The following is a 16,248-nucleotide window of genomic DNA, read 5'->3' on the forward strand; positions in this document are numbered from 1 at the left end:
CAATGACATTACTGTCACTCTCCCCCCATCTCCACTCATACATATTCACATGCTACTGATTGGCAGTCTGTCTTGTTGCCTATGATTTTCTGACACTGATAGTACTTACTGAAGAAGCCATGTGTTTTCCACCAATCACATTTTCTACACCTAACAGAGAACTTCCCACACTTCCTTGGTGTTACCAAAAAAGAAGTTTTGGCGTTCTTGTTGGACTAGCCAATTCTAGCTCTTTCATTAGACTCTAACTCTTTCTATGAAGTAGTGAAATACCAAATATTTCCAAAAATTATTACTTTATTGACTGCATTGTCAATAGGAGAAAGGACAGACTTACCACAGCTCATAGGGTTGGATGTAAGATTTTCCTTAAATGGTCACATTCTCTTATCCTCTAGAGCTCTTTATAAGAACCTGCTTAGAATATATGGTACTTCTCTATGGAAAAAAAGCCAACTTTGGCAGATAATTTCAGGCTTTATTACCTTCAAAAGCACTTGGATATATTAGGCAAATCGAGTTTCTAATATACAACTAGCAAGGATTAAATATCTATGGAAATTATCAATAGTGAGTTCCTAAGTATTTTATCCAGTATGAATTCAAGGTCTCATGAGTCCTTGGGACTAAAATCAAGAGTGTATTCAAAGTTAGGATAAAACAAATTTTCGTCTTTTCACAAAGCTTCAGCTTCAGCATCCCACAAAAGATGACTGACTATGCTTTGTAGATTTGTTACACCTTACTCTGTAACAAAGACCAACTCTAAACTGAAATTCTGCCATGCACTATTTACTTAAGCAAATCACTTGAGCTAAACTAATTTATACCCATCATTATTATTAATGAATGCGATTTCACTCTTGTCTATAATGATTAAATCTAATTCCCAGCAAAAGCAAGCTAGAGAGAGAGGCTCAGCCAGGCAGTTCACAGATCAGAATATGTGGTTATGTGACTCTAATATCTACATTTATGGGACATAGAAATGATAGCAAGTCCACTGTTTCAGAGACAGAAGTGAACTTCAATGGCAAACCATGAGGTAGATTATGTCCTGTGGAACAACCTACACTTAATCCAGGATATAAAATGGGAGCATCAACTGAGGAAACTGGGAGCAAATGCTACATCTGCGTAACTAAGCATGTTAAGAAAAGAAGTAAAAAGTTCATATATATATATATATATATATATATATATATATATGTATACACACACATACACATATATGTATATTTTACTTATTTTCAGCATATTTGGCAGCAAAGTGAGTGAGAATCTATGAAATAATACAAGAAAGGTAGATAGGAATCAAATGATCACAATAGGAAATTTTAGTTTTATTCCAACTAAATGGAAGTCATAATTCTTTTAAGCAAGAGACCACCATGATCTGGCATACAATTTTAATAGAACAGTTCCCTCTGTATAAAACAAGTTGGGAGGGCATGTATATAAGCATGGAGATATCCATACCCGTTGTCCAGATGAGAGATAATAGTGCCTTGGACTAGAATGATGGTGGTAGAAGAATTCATGGATTTTAGGTATACTTTGGAAAGATACACAAGAACTTGCTGAAAGACTAATAGATTCGATGAAAGATGGTGAAGAAAAGGAGGACTTTTAGCTTTCTGGCTTGCTTGCTTGCTTGAGTAGATGGTGATGGCATTAACTGAGATGAGGGTGACTGGATGAGAAACAGATTTTGTAGGTTAGTACATTTTGGACATGATAACTGGGCGTCATCCATCAAACAGACAGTTGTATATACAAATATGGAGCTCAATGGAAGATCTGGCCTAGAAATAATCAACATAAAACAGGAAAATCATTAGCATTTGCTTGTATTTATAGTCAAGAAGCTTGATGACATCACCTAGGGAAAGAGTATAAATGAAAAAAAAAAAGAATAGAACTCGGGAAAGAAAATTGAGGAACTCCAACAGAAAAGTCAAGATTGAAGTAGATACAGGAGGAGTTAGATAAATTGCAAAGGAGATAAAAAGGAGTAGATGGTGTCAAAAATGACAAAGAGAGTATTTTAAGGAGTTGACTTTGAACAGTTGACTGTATGTACCATCACTGAAAAATCGAGGGAGATAAAGACTGAGATATGTCCTTGGAATTGTAGTAAGATGTTTTCGGTGACCTTGAAAAGGGGAATTTCAATGGTGGGGGATAAAAGTGAAGACAAAATGGGTCAAAATCTGAATGGAATGTGAAAGTGTGGACATTACAAGCATAGATGAGTTATTTAAGAGACTTTGCCATGAAGCTGAACAGAGAAATGGCCAACAGCTAGACGAAAAAATGTCATTAAAGGGAAGCTTACTCTTTAAGGCTAGAGCAAACTAAAAACATCCTAAATACTGATAGGAATAATTCAATAGAAAGGAAATAAATACTGATGCATTAAACATCAGAGATGATTATAGAGGCAAAATCCTTGAGAGAACAAGAAGGGATGAGATCCACCAGCACCAATATAAGGGATTTCATATGACAGGAGCATTTGCAAGCGGTAACTTCCAATAAAACCAGTCAACCCATCTGTATCATTTTATTCCATAATATTCACAAGGATAGAGAAGGTGGAACTTGGATCCCGAGAGGGTTAGAGTGTTCCAGGAAAGGGAACTTAGTGTGTTCACAAGTGAATATTACAATAATGAATTATAGAGTCAGACAAGAGTGAAGACAGGAGGGAGCGGTAGCTATGGAAAAAGAGATGAAGCGAGTGGATTCGATTAGAGTCTTAATATGGCAGAAGAATTGTTGCAGCAAGCTAAAAATAAAAGTAGTGATCATACTGGTAAATACTTGAAAATAAGGATTTCAAGTGCAGTGCCTTTACTAGTGATAAAGTAAACCAGGGTATGGCTTTGGGAGTGAGTGGCTAAGGCTGCTCTAAAGACTGCAGCAGGGGAGGTAGATAAGGCAATGACTGACTAGCGTAATGCGTATCTCCCCCTTGGATGTTAGAGTCATCAGGATATACAACAGAGCTTGAGGTGGAAACGAGCATGTGAGCCTTCAGTCAGTGGGGAAGAGTGACCAGGGGTTTAGAGAGCAGCTATACGAGGGGGAGAGTTGGGTGAAAGGATAAAAGACCTACGGTTTTGGAAGGAGGAAAAAAGGAAATGAAATGGCTTCAAGGCAGCAACAGGCAGCAAGAGGTCACATAACATAATGCCTGGTCTTCGTGAAACAGAGCAAATAGCCTTCATTTGAGAGGTCCTCCAGGAAAGCTGCTTCATCTGGGTTAGTCAAGGAAAAAAGGAGAAATAAAGATTTGGAAGAGAATAAGGATATAGGGGGCACCTGGGTGGCTCAGTGGGTTAAGCCTCGGCCTTTGGCTCAGGTCATGATCTCAGGGTCCTGGGATCAAGCCCCACATCAGGCTCTCTGCTCAGCGGGGAGCCTGCTTCTCCTTCTCTCTACCTGCCTCTCTGCCTGCTTGTGATCTCTCTCTCTGTCAAATAAACAAATAAAATCTTTCAAAAAGAAAGAAAGAAAGAAAGAAAGAAAGAAAGAAAGAAAGAAAGAAAGAAAGAAAGAGTAAGGAAATAGGAGATTGTGTTGATCCCAGATGGGGGGCTTCAGGGAGCACCAGAAAAGGGTCTGGGGAGGTGGGGAGCTGGAGGATGGGTCAGATTCAAGGATGACAATGGTAGCATTAGACCAAGAAAAGGCAAGCCAGTGCACACCCTACAACACTTGGGATTCTCATTCTGCCGCAGGGAAAACCAAGAAGTCACTTGTGATGATGTTAGTTCTGATAGTGAAGTCACACAACAGCAGCCCGTGATGCCACACCCACCCGGTCACTGTCACCTCCTATAGTTCCGGATATCCTAAGGATCTGAGGCCACACCAATTTTATATCACATATTACAAAATTAAACAACGGTAAGTCAAGCCTATCAGCTGGAAGCAGATCAGTGTCAAAAGGTATCATCCTTCATATGTCCCCCTTTATGAAAAATGTTAAACCCCTCCCTTTCTTTTATAGGATAGAGCAAATTTTTAAATTTAGTCAGGGCTCAGACTCTGGTTTATATTTTTGTCTCTATTTGTTTTTATCTTATTTTTTAATTTTTATTTATTTATTTTTTATTTCCAAGGGAAACTACCTATAACATACTTCTCTCCTCAAAAATTCTAATGAAGAAATGATATTCTCATTTCACTTCTTTTACTGAGTCACCCTGAGAGGTGATTTAATACATTGATGCCATGCCAGTTATGTAGGTTCGGCATTGGGTATCTCTAAAATTTCATCAGTGATGCTGTCCCAAGACTATTGATTCCTCTCAGGAAATTTAAATCTCTGAACAGCAACTGATGGCGCTAGGAAGAACTGCACGGTCAGTAATCCATGAGTTCATCAAATGTTCTCGTCAGAGCACAGGCTCGTTTTTCCCTCTAATGCAGATATCTTTTTACTCATCTGATACTAGGTCAGACATCCTACCTCAGTGAACTGCACAGCTTCCCATTTGTGCACAGAATGTAGCAAAAAACCAGTTTCACTGAGGCTGTGACTTGAAGGCAGTGCAGGATTTTATGACAAATGGTTGACTCAAATGAACTCTCAAGAAAATCACATATCTCCAGCCAGAAATCTCTCTTTCGTTTATTTCAATATAGAGTGATATGTCCCTTCACTATGTCTCTCTGTTTGAATCAGCAGCAAATAGGCACTCACATCAAACCATGTAGGTGGTAACGCTTGAACTGGGTCTTAAAACATGAAAAGAAGCTCTGAAAACATTTGGGAAGGTTGACTCAGTGTCTACAGACTTAAGGGTGCCTGAAAAAAGATGACATATTCACGAATGAACTGTCAAGTTCCTGTGTCATGGGTTGGGGGGGGGTGTTGCCATTCAAAGAGCAAAGATATCTGGAGGCAGGAGTCACCACACAAAAAGTCAATTTCCGTATATCAACTTTATCACATCAACTGGGTTGACTTTTTAAAATACCTTTTTAAAAAAAAATGATTTATTTATTTATTTATTTATTTGACAGACAGAGATCACAAAGTAGGCAGAGAGATAGGAAGATAGAGAGAGGAGGAAGCAGGCTCCCTGCTGAGCAGAGAGCCGGATGGGGGGCTTGATCCCAGGACCCTGGGATCACGACCTGAGATGAAGGTAGAGGCTTTAACCCACTGAGCCACCCAGGCACCCCAACTGGGTTAACTTTTTAAAAAGCCAGCTCGTCATCTGATCATACAAGTTGATTGGATTCGAATGGCAAAACTCATTGAGAATGAGGACATAAACAGAGTTGATTTAACTCGCATTAGGACTCCTCGATTTAGCATTAATCTCTTTGTGGAAATAAAGGAAACAACACCTTCTGCCTCTTTGTAGCTTTTGGCAATTTGGACTAATGCTTCTTGGATTTAGTCTCTACGTGTAAAGGCAGGGATCTGAGTTGGATGGATCTCTATGGTATATGCTGCTGTTTTTACTGAATTGAGCAGTCGGTCCACACACGTACACCCACACATTAACCACACATGTATTATTAATCAAGCTAGTTTTTCAACCTCTTTAGTAAAATTCCTCTAATTGAATGTACATATTCATATCTGAGATAATGGGTAATGAAATTAGAACAGATTTACAAAGCAAATTCCAAATACTTCATACTTCCGATTTTCACAAGCTGGATAATTTCTGCATTGATTTTTCTACCACAGAGGTGAATGTCCCAACTTAGTCTCACAGACATGTATTTTACGGTACTACCTAAAGCCCACCAAACACCTTCACATTTGCTTTCTTCTTATCCAGATGTTTTTTCAACATATAAAAAAAACTAGTGATTCTAACATTTCTAAATATGTAACCCCTAAATTTCATTTGCAAATAGTAAAAATTTCTTTAGACTTGGGTAGGTGTGTTTAAACAGTCGTGGTCTTTTTCTGGTAAAATGTGAATAAACCATTTATCAAAAATTGTATCGGGAATTCTCAACCTTCTCTCTCTCTTTCTCTCTCTCTCTCTTTTTTTTTTTTCTGTGAGTAACTGGCCCACTAACATGACCTTAAAATAATTTTGGGAAATACTGGTTTTCTGCACTCCCGCATAGCTGAGAAAGGAGGCTCAGGAGATCAGACAATCACTGGGACACTGAACTAGAAGGACAGGCCTTTGAAGGCTGCAGGTGTGAGAAGGTTTGTGACAGGTGAGGTAGGAAGCTGGGCCTCATGCTAAATAAACTAGTGAAAGAGACCCAAGTTCAGGACTCGAAGTGAGAATGAAAGCTAGTAGGGTTCTGTGTTGGCTCTTCCTCACAACCCGAATGTCCAAAGGCCACAAGAGAGCAGAGCAGAAAGCAGAGCACCGGCCACAGAGCTCAGGGCCTGAAGGCCAACCCCCACAGTACCCACTACTGTCCGGCTCCGTGGTGGGGAGAAAGTTCCTTAGTCCTCAAGCCCCTCTGTTCTTACATGTGTAAACGACATAATAATGAAACCTAACTTTTTAATAAAATGTGACGAATACATAATATAATCCAGTAAAGCAGACACACGGTAAATGGCATATAAATTCTCAGTATCTATCAGAACTGTATTTTTTAGACAGGAGAGAGGTAGAGGAAAGAGGAGAGGGAGAGAACCTTAAGCAGGTTCCACACTCAGCACAGGTCCTGATGCAGGGCTCGATCTCACAACCCTGAGATTGTGACGTGAGCCAAAATCAAGAGTCGGGCGCTTAACTAACAGAGCCACCCAGGCACCCCGAGCCGTATTATTATCATCATCATCATCATCATCATCATAATCATCATCACATAATCCAGGAGGGTAGCATCAAAGTGAAAAGGGAGAGTAAGTCTATTTCTATGCAGATGGGGACAAATATGCCTCCTGTATTCATCAGAGCTGCGTCAACAAAGCACTACAAACCCGGGGCTTAAAGAACAGGAACTTACTGTTCCCTATTTCTAGAGACTGGAAGTCTGAGATCAGTGTGTCAGCAGGGTTGGTTCCTTCAGAGGACGGTGACGCAGAATCTCTCCGTGCCTCTTCCAAGCCCCGGGTGGTTTGCTTGTAGCATCTTCACCCCGACCCCGGCTTCTCTGCTCCCGGCGTGCACATCTCTGTTCAAATTTCCCCTTTTTGTACAGACATCAGTGATATCAGAATAGGAGTCCACCTTATTCCAGAATGGCCTCACGTTAACTAACTAGCTCTGCAAAGACTCTGTTTCCAAACAAGGTCACGTTTTGAGAGCCTGCGGGTTGGTACTTCGCCATAGGAATTTTGGGGAAACAGAGCTCAACCCCTAACTCCTCTCTCTGAAACACCCCTCCCAGGTTGATGCACCTGCTCATACAGTCCTCATGACATTCGATTTCCCACACAGCTTCTTCTCATGGTCTAGCAGCCAGGGCTCCCTCCTCCCAGCATCACAGGTCAGACCACCAAGTGAAAAACAGAGGAATATGGAATGAAACTGTTTTCTCCAACAGGTAAATGGGAAAATGCTAACCGCCGCTGAAAGGCACTGAGGTTCCATATGCCAAGTGTAGGAGAAGAGAGGTTCGACATCACCCACGTCATTTGTTCTTAGGCTCTTTGAGAATTTACTGAAAGCTAAAGATGTTCTTGCCCTAGAATACAAGTGCACAAGAAAACACACACCATTCTTTGTATAATCTCTGAAAACTGCTAGATCACCTTTTAAAGTCTCGCTCAGTCCCTTTGGGGTCCACTAAACCAAGACTGAGACTCTGGACTATAGATCAGGGTTTCTCAATCTTGCTACAGTTGAAATTTGGGGCCAGATAAGTCTCTGTTGTGAGAGGCTGTCCTGTGCCTTGTAGGATATTACAGCATCCCCGGCCTCTGGCCACTGAATGCTAGTAGCATCCCACAGTTGCGACAATCAGTAATATCTGCAGACATTGCCAGATATCCCCTAGGGGGCAAAATCACTCCATTTGAGAACTGTTCATCTACAAAGAGGGTTGATCCTTGCCCTCAAATCAGTTTACACAAACATTTGGTAAAAGCTACTCTCTGTTGCCAGAACAGTGTTAAATAAATAAGTAAATAAGAAAACCAGTTACCACTAGACAGAGGGTGTCCAGGAAATATGTACTTGTATGTTTGTTTGTTCACTGTTTTATCTTCAAAGAATGAAGAAGGCATGGCACTCTGAGTGTCCAGAAAATATTTGCTTGTGTGTTCTAGTCGTTTGTCCTCAAGCCATTGACAGTTCGTGGGTGAGACAGAAAAATCAGCATCTAATCATAAATGTTGCCCAAACAACCTTCCTTTGGGGGATGCTGGAAGTATCCTGAATATTTATGTGTGTGATAATACTGTATTACTTGGATGGAAAGGTACTATGCGAGCATGGAGACAACTACTCAGTCTGCTCAAGACTGGAAACCTGTTTGTGAGCCTGTTATGTATGTTAGCAGAGGAGGGTATGGGAAGGGATATATGTGTGTCAAATGTTCCTCTTTCAAACAAAATTTGACATAAGCAAATTTTAAATGATATTTTCTACCAATAAAACAGCATAAATTATTATATTTAAGTTTCAAACCTGAGTTAAATCAGGACTATAGAAATATTTCCCTATGATGATTAAAAATAACAATGTGCCTTAAAATACGTATCACATAGGTAGAATATTATAACATTTTAGTTTCCAGGAAACTGATTGCTATCACGTAGCGCTGCCTAGGTTTGGAAGCTAGTGGTACATTTAACATTCTATAATTATCTATTATTAAATAATTTGATCTGACAGGGATAGTTTTTGCTCTAGATCCTCAGTCATAGAACCTTCTGCAATAATGGCAAGGTTTTCTATCCGCACTGTCCCATGCAGTAGCTATGCAGCACTTGAAATACAGTTAGTACAACTGGATAACTAAGTTTTAAATGTTATTTCATTCTAACTAACTGAAATTTAAATGGCCATAAATGTCAAGTACATAGCTCTAAACGGCTGAAAATATGTGCTCAATGAGCAATTTCATTTTGTCTGATCTGATCTATTGTAAAGGAATGGAATGGCTTATGTGATGAGGAAAGGATAACCAGAACACAAATATGCTAAGAAAAGAAAGAAGGGAGGAAAACAAAGAAAATAATTTCACAAAAACAGATAAAAAGGATAAAAGCCCATGGCTTTCAGAGCCTTTCTTTCTTTCTTTCTTTTTCTTTTAAAAGTAGGCTCCACACTGGGTGTGGTGCATAAAAAATGAATTCTTTTATGCTGAAAAGAAAAAAAAAAAAAAAAGTAGGCTCCATACCCAGCATGGAGCCTGAACTTATGACCCTGAGATCAAACCTGAGCTGAGACCGAGAGTCAGAGGCTTAACTGACTGGGGCACCCAGGTGCCCCTCAGAGCCTTTCTTGATAAAAGTTATTATAATTTGACTAAGCCCATAGACTGCCTCACTTTCTTTGTGATTCTTGGGATGATTAAGGCTCCAATCACTGCCCCAATAACAACTTAATGCCTGGCCTCCACTCAAGAAATACCGTCCCAAGTCACACCTAGCACTCCTGGAAATAAAGTGTTCATAATTGTTGGGATCCCCAAATGAGTCCTCCATTAGTTGGAGGCACAACATGATAGTGCCCCCAACACAGCACCCTGGCTGGCTGGTATGCTTTGGGTTCCCAATTCACTTTGAAAAAAAAAGTTGTTTCCTTTGTGTTTTCTTTTTTTTTTTTTTTTAGAGAGGGAGGTGCAGAGGGGCAGTGGGAGAGGGAGAGAATCTTAAACAGGCTCCACACTCAGCATGGGGCCTGACACAGGGCTCTGTCTCACAACCCTGAGATCACAACTTAAGCCAAATCAAGAGTTGGATGCTCCACCGACCAAGACACCCAGGTGCCCCTAGTTTTTATCCTTAAAGGAGATGCCTCAGGGCAGCAGGTCCAAAATGTCCTGTATGTCCAGACCACCAGCCAGGGGCCATTCATCTGTACCACAAAATGACTGAGCAACAGCTATAGGAAGAGACGTAGGAAGGATGTCTGGAGGTGGCAGGGGCTTAGCATGGGAAATAGATGAGGCAGAGCCGTCCCCAGCTTTCTCTGATAGACCACTCGGTAAGGCCAAGAGGAATGGTGATCAGATTCAGGTCAAAGTCGTCTGGCAAGAGATGAGAAACACAGATCATTCTTAATATCCCTCCCCCATACCAATATAAGTTATTCCTTCCGTAGATGTGGGGGATGTTGTTCTCCATCTACCACCAAGAAATCAGAATGTCCCACTCTACTTCATTTTTTCCTCAATTATCTTCTTCTTGCACCCAGAGTATTTGCCCAGAAGGGTCGGTTGCAAGAGGAACAAGAGTGTTTCTAGGAACTTACAGGGATTCATTATGTCTTCCACTTGGGTTCAAGCAGAGGGACTTAAGGAGAAATGCATTCCACCAAGGAGTCGCTGCCCTTATGATCTAGGACCAGAACAATCCAGAACAATCTAGCAGAATCCAGCTGCTGACCTAGATCTAAATTGGAAATTTCTTGGCCCTCTTTTGGGTGAGCTGCCCCCTGAATAATGTTCCAACTACACTTGTTACTAGGGTTGTTATTAGGGGAAAGAAAGGAAGAGCAGACCTAGGAAGAGTCAGCGTGGAATTCCAATTTTTCAGAATAGGTCTGTATAACCCTCCATTCCTTTATTACTAATCATTATGCAGAAAGCAGAGGATTCTTTTCAGAGGCCAGTCGGATTCCATGCCTAGAGACACGTGACTCCAGCCCTCCTGGCAGCCTAGATCCTCCAGCTGTGAAACCTGGCAGCACTCACTGGGCTGGGCAGGGGGCCAGGGCTCAGGGGGGCTGCTGCTGACAACTGGTCCAGGGAAGTGGACATGTTAGGAAGTAGCCTCACCTAGGAGCCCAGGATCTGGGCCACTGGTGTGTACTCTATTGTTTCATCAGAATTCAATTCTAAAATATAAACTCAAAGACAAAATTATTAAGCATTTTAAGATGGCAACCACAGAGCATTAAAATTCAAGCAGGAGGCCTGTCTGATGGTCAGTGCTGGCCCCACCTATTACTAATGCTCTTCCACTCATACCCCACTCTCACGTGAAACTCCATCAGTTTCTGTAACATCTTCCCTTGATCCAGACTACTCTGGTTCACTTGTCCTTCAGTATTCTTTATTTTTTATTCATTTTTAAAAGATTTTATTTTTAAGTAATCTCTACACCCAACATGGGGTTCGAACTCACAATCCCAAGATCAAGGGTCATCTGTTCTACTGACTGAGCCAGCCAGGTGCCCCTCTTCGGTGTCCTTTAGGATTGAGCCTAAGCGTTACCTCTTTCACGATGTGTTCTTCTGTCTCTGGAGGCAATTAGCAGTGACTGCTCCGTGTTTTTGTAGCACCACTCGTTTCCTCTATCACAGCACCAGGACTATAATGGGATTGTCTGTTCACCGGTCTGCTTTTCTTCCTAGACTGCAAACCCCTGTAATGAGACATGCATGAGTAGATCTGCATGAAGGGCCATTTTCCAGATAGTTACACTGCTAAATAAGAGTTCGTAGAACAATTTTTAACATCTAGTTATTCTTGTTTGATGCAGCAAGCATTATGTTCTACACAGATAATTTACAAGCGAATTTCAATAGCTTTATCAGTTTGCGGTCTATTTAATCTTAAAATCCAAGTGGCATGATCATCTCAAGGAAAAATAACTTTCTACTAACATACCCATACTCTGGGTGGTATGTTTTTGGAATCCTTATCTAATCAAGAATGTTTTTCTGTTGTCATCACAAAATGATAATTGGCCTGGTCACAGATTTTGCTTTCAAAACTTCATAGATTTTTGTTTCATTAGCTTCTGGCTTTTAATGTTGCGAAGGAGTTTGAGTCTTAATCTGAATGCCACTTCTTTGTACACAACCTCATTTTCTTCCTGCATTCTTGTTAGGTTTACCTATTCTTGAAATGAAAATTTTCAAATATCTTTTTATCTGTGGGTCTGTATTCACTTTCTCTTTTCTGAAAGAAGTAAGTCCTTTAAGTCTTCATAATTAAAATATTTTTTAAATGGCAGTTTTTATATATACTAATGAGCACATTGTGCATTCATTCTTTTCCAATTTATATAGTTCTTCTTTATGATCATTTATAATTCTGTTTGCTGTACTACTACCTTCATTTCCATGGTTTTGGTCCTTTTCATCCTTTCCTCTGTATTCAGACTCAACGTGAATCAAATTTTCATAATGATTGGTATAGTCCTTATATTTTCTAATGTGAATTTTATTCTAGTATTTTGCTTTTAATCTAGATGCCGTCTTTCTTTACCTTAGGCATTTACTTTTTGTACTTTAGGTTATAACTTAATCTCAACTATTTCCCTTTTTGTGGCTTTCAACTTCATAGGTTGCACACTGTTTCACACAATTCCTGGAATATAATCGTGACTTACTTCCTCAATAAGTGGTGGTTATTACCACACGCAGTTCTCAGTAACTGGCATCAGAAAAGCTCCTAGAAGTGCTGTTAGGCAAATACTATTCACTCCATAAAATACAGGCTCCAAAGAGTGAGAAATTAACTTGCTGGAGGTCACAAAGATAGTTAATAGTAAAAGGATATATTCAGTACAAGTCTAATTAAACTAAGAGTCAACATATTTCAAGTGTCATATAACAAGCATAGGACCCAAGTTAAGAATGGAAATGAAGTGCGTGACTTGACTCCTTGAATTTATTAGTGGGAATTTCATTCAGAGATGTATGAAATAAAACAGGACAACTTCACAGCGAGCAATTTCACAAGAAATATATCTGGGTTTTGGTGTTTACGCTCACTTCTGAAATATCTGGACCTCCTACATTTGTTGATTATTTTATTAATAAAGATTTGGACTATTATTACTCTGAGTAATATCCTTAAGCACTAAACATTGCACAATGGAAACAAGACACGCCATTCTCACATTAGAAGGGGCTGTATCTTTTTCTTTCCATTCTTAAGAGATACAAAAAGAAATGGAGAATCAATGAGGCAAAGATTGTGGCTTAAATCCATCATTTTCTCTTACATTCCTCTCTTTCAACTATGAACTTCCACTGGAGAGACCACATTATATTGGGTTGATTGATGTAAAACTCCAAAGCAAATTAATCCAAATAACCTCCCATGCCTACTGCTTCCCTCTAATTAACTTGTTGGAACACACATTGTTGGTCCACAGCTACTCTATGGGTCAGTTAAAGCATTTGGCCTCACTTCACCCAGAGCCCACAACTGAGGAAGTATTCCAATGCACACATGGGACTACATGTTGGCATGAATAACTTCAATAACTTTACATCATAATTATCAGGAGGAATTTTTTTTTCATGGCTGGGATTCAAATTGTTTTACTTGATAACTGAAACGGACTAAATATTCTGAAGAATATTAACATTTCCCAGAGAGCCAAAAGAGTCTTGTTATACTTAGATGTTAACTAATGATGAAAGCCTTGAGTACTAAATAAAGGATATTTTCTACATTATAAGAGACTCTTTTTTTTTAAGATTTTATTTATTTGACAGGAAGAGAGCGATCACAAGTAGGCAGAGAGACAGGCAGAGAGAGAGAGGGAAGCAGGTTCCCCGCTGAGCAGAGAGCCCTATGTGGGGCTCGATCTCAGGATCCCGAGATCATGACCCCAGCCAAAGGCAGAGGCTTAACCCACTGAGCCACCCAGGTGCCCCTACAAGACTCTTTCTTAGGTAATTATAATATTGCACATTTTTTCCCTCCAGTACTATTAACAGTGACTTGGGCTCTCAAGCAACCCCTTTCTGGCTTTTGGGTTTGCCTTCTAACAATTCTCATTGGCTACCAAAGAAGGTAAGATGATACACGTGAGGTAAGACAAAGTGATATTCATTAGCGAGTACAGACATTAGTGAGTACATACAGACAAGTATGAGTACGCTCCTCAGGGCTAAGCAAAAACACATGGTCTGATCTTTTGCTGGGAAATTCTGAAATGCTAAAATGAAAAGATTAAAGATATTCACTAAGTTCACCAAAAGCTTTTCCATTACTTCTCTTACAGGGCATGTCTCGGTTCCAAAGAAAGACCTTTTCAAGGATAATGGTATATTGAAATACTGAGAAAAACCAAATGCTTCTAAACTGGGAAAAAGCTCCAGGTTGTCTCAATGTCAAAAATTGCACAAACTGTGAAGACCAGGTATTCCCTCCTGAGTGTCATCACTCAGGAGCGGGAGACAAAAATCAAAGACAGGATCTTATTCCAGTGGTTTCAAGGTTATAGGCATTTATGCATATGGGTGTAAAATATTTTTACATTGTGAAATATGACATCCATATACAGTAATGGCTTATACATATATTTCCAAAAAAAAAAAAAAGGAAGCATAAACTACTCATGCATGTAATCACTACCCATATTAAGATCTAGAACATTTCTAGCCCCTAGCTTCACTGTGTGGCCTTCTCGGCCCACAATTCCATCTTTTGCCCTGAATTAAGCATTATTATTATTACCTTCCTTTTTTCTTTCAATTTTTACCATTCCTACATGGGTCTTCTATAATATGCTCAATTTTGAACTTTTAAAAAAGTAAAACCATATTCTATATTTTTCCATTTTTCTCTGTAACATTCTATAAGCTAAATGTTTATTTGTAAATCTCCATTCTAGGATATAATGGAGTAACTTGTATTGTACTTGCTCTCCCACGATAGATAGCTAGAAAATGACACAAAACATATGAAACAAGTGTTTCCAGGCATTTTACATCAGACCATATAGGACTAAGATCCCTAAGAGCAGAGGCGCAAACAAAGTGAGCCCTATAAATTCTTCAGAGTCCTGACTGTAGGTGCTTTCTGGACCATGAGAAACCATCAAGAACCCAAGTAGAGCAAACTAGTTTCACTGCAGAAGACCAGAAAGAAGAGTGATAGGAAGAGATAGAGTTCCAGAAATCTGCAGAGCTTCTTTGGGTCTACAGCCAAATATTGCACTGTGCTTGTGTAGGGTGAAACTCCATGAGGCCAGGCAACATGTAACTACCAGAGAAAGAATAACTGTTGGGGACCAGCAGGCTGATCACTTTCTACAATTCACATTGGCGAGGAGACTCTTGAGTTCTGACCAGCCAAAGTGAAATTCGTTGAACATACAGGGCACATAATAGTAGCTCTAGCAGGGTGTAGCGTTAATGGAAGAGCTAAAGTAACATAGAGTAAAGGCTGTTCTAGATATCCCTGCCCTGACAAAGTTTACAACCAAGCTTCAAAAGGCTCAAGCTTATCTACAACTCACTTAATTACCTGTCAAAACAAACTGTAACACTCTTTAAAGAAAAACTATAAAATCCAGAAATGCAACAAAGTAGCAGTCATGTTAGGATCTCATAAAGTATGACTACACATGTGTCACAGTAGGAAAATGTTTCCTATAAACAGTGGAACTATCCATCAAACAAAACAGATTCAGAAATATTAGAGATAATAGAATTAGCAGACATGGACTTTCAAAGAGCTATTTTACATAATAAAGAGATAATGGAAGATATTTATTTTTTAAAAATACAATGAACTTCTAGAGGTGAAAAATTTAAAGGAGAAATAGACATATCTAAGTTTCAGTTGAATAACTAAACATTTCTCTCTCAGGAAGCAAGAAAATAAGGAGACATAAAAAGTAGTAAGAAAACTGAACAACAAATTAGCCTAATTGACATATGTAGAACACTACACACACTCTTCAAGAGCACATGGAATATTCACCAATACAGACTCTATAGCAGAACATAAAACAAGCATTAATTTAAAAGTTGAAATAATGCACAGTATGTTCTCTAGCTATAATGAATCTATTCATAAATCAACTTAAAAAATTAAGAAAATCTAAAGTATTTTGAAATTAAATAATATACTTCTAAATAATTCATAGGTCAAAAAAAAGAAATACAAAAGAGTAGGAAATATTTTTAATTGAATTATAACCAATGAAAGACAGTTATCAAAATTCAGTGTGTGTAGCTACAGTGGTATTTTCAGTAAATTTTGTAGATTTAAATGCTTGTGTTAGAAAAAATAATAAATCATCTAATCTCTGTGTAGCTAAAGTAGTATTTTTGGTAAATTTTATAGATTTAAATGTTTGTATTAGAAAAAAAATAAAATAAATCATCTAAGCTTCACATTTAAGAGGTTGAAAAGAAAATTAAATCCAAAGTGAGT

At 39.1% G+C, this 16,248-nt stretch overlaps 1 protein-coding gene across 6 annotated transcripts in view; it reads right to left on the minus strand.

Annotated features, from left to right (window-relative positions):
* The window catches only part of MRPS30 (mitochondrial ribosomal protein S30), a 735,966-nt gene that overhangs the window by 101,557 nt on the left and 618,161 nt on the right, over window positions 1-16,248 (minus strand). For all 6 annotated transcript variants that reach the window (XM_080804119.1, XM_080804120.1, XM_080804118.1 and 3 more), the window contains one exon: window positions 11,335-11,485. The gene's annotated coding sequence lies outside the window, so the exon portion shown is untranslated. The remainder of the gene's footprint in view (window positions 1-11,334; window positions 11,486-16,248) is intronic.

Source organism: Martes martes (assembly GCF_963455335.1).
Source record: "Martes martes genome assembly, chromosome: 5".
In the NCBI taxonomy this organism is placed as follows: Eukaryota; Metazoa; Chordata; class Mammalia; order Carnivora; family Mustelidae; genus Martes; species Martes martes.